Genomic DNA, 788 nt, shown 5'->3' on the forward strand with positions numbered 1-788 from the left:
GAGAAGCAGAAAATAGAGAGGAGTTTACACATAATAAATTTTCATTGGGAACTTACTGATTAACAAATTACTGATTAACAAGATAATATAGGATGACTATTGAGAATAGATTGTCACGAAGGAAACCATAGCTAGAAACAGGTTTTCAGGTGTAAGTGGGTCACCTGTAGTTGAGAGGATATGTTCAGCTTTGGAGGAGAGGGCTTTCAGACCTCCCCGTGTTACCGGTCTCGCAGATCTCCGTTGTTCAGTGTTCATCCCCGGGGGAAGGGGTGATTTTGGGTTGGATGGCGGCCCTTCAGTATTCATCCCTAGGGGAAGGGGTGCCGGTGTCAGTTGTAGCTCTGGAGTCGGGTTGGATGGCGGCCACCTAAGGGGTTGTGGTGGCGGTTCAGAGAAGGGAAGGGGCGGAGGTGCAGGGCAGAGTGTGCTGGTACGTGGGGGAGCCACAGTGTGGGGTGAGTCCGGGACCCCTAGTCACAGCCGGAGTGCAGAGCCCGCTCTCACCTGCCCAGAGCCTCCAGGAGCGGCCATCCTGGACGGTGACACCCCAGGTGACTGGGCCGGTGAGACTGGGCAGTGGCAACCCGGGACTGGGCTCGGAGCACCGCGGGAGGGATGGGGGGTGGGCCACGCCACAGCTGGAGCAGGAATCCAAAGTGGACCTGTAGTAGACAAAACAGCCGCGTACCCTCACCCCCAGGTTAGTAATTCTACAGACCCTTGCCAGACAGACAGATTTTGAGGATCTTTATAGAGGACCTGTGGGAGAGGTCGGGTGTCAGAGG

The sequence above is a fragment of the Trichechus manatus genome, unplaced genomic scaffold (assembly GCF_000243295.1).
Source record: "Trichechus manatus latirostris isolate Lorelei unplaced genomic scaffold, TriManLat1.0 scaffold00040, whole genome shotgun sequence".
Lineage (NCBI taxonomy): Eukaryota > Metazoa > Chordata > Mammalia > Sirenia > Trichechidae > Trichechus > Trichechus manatus.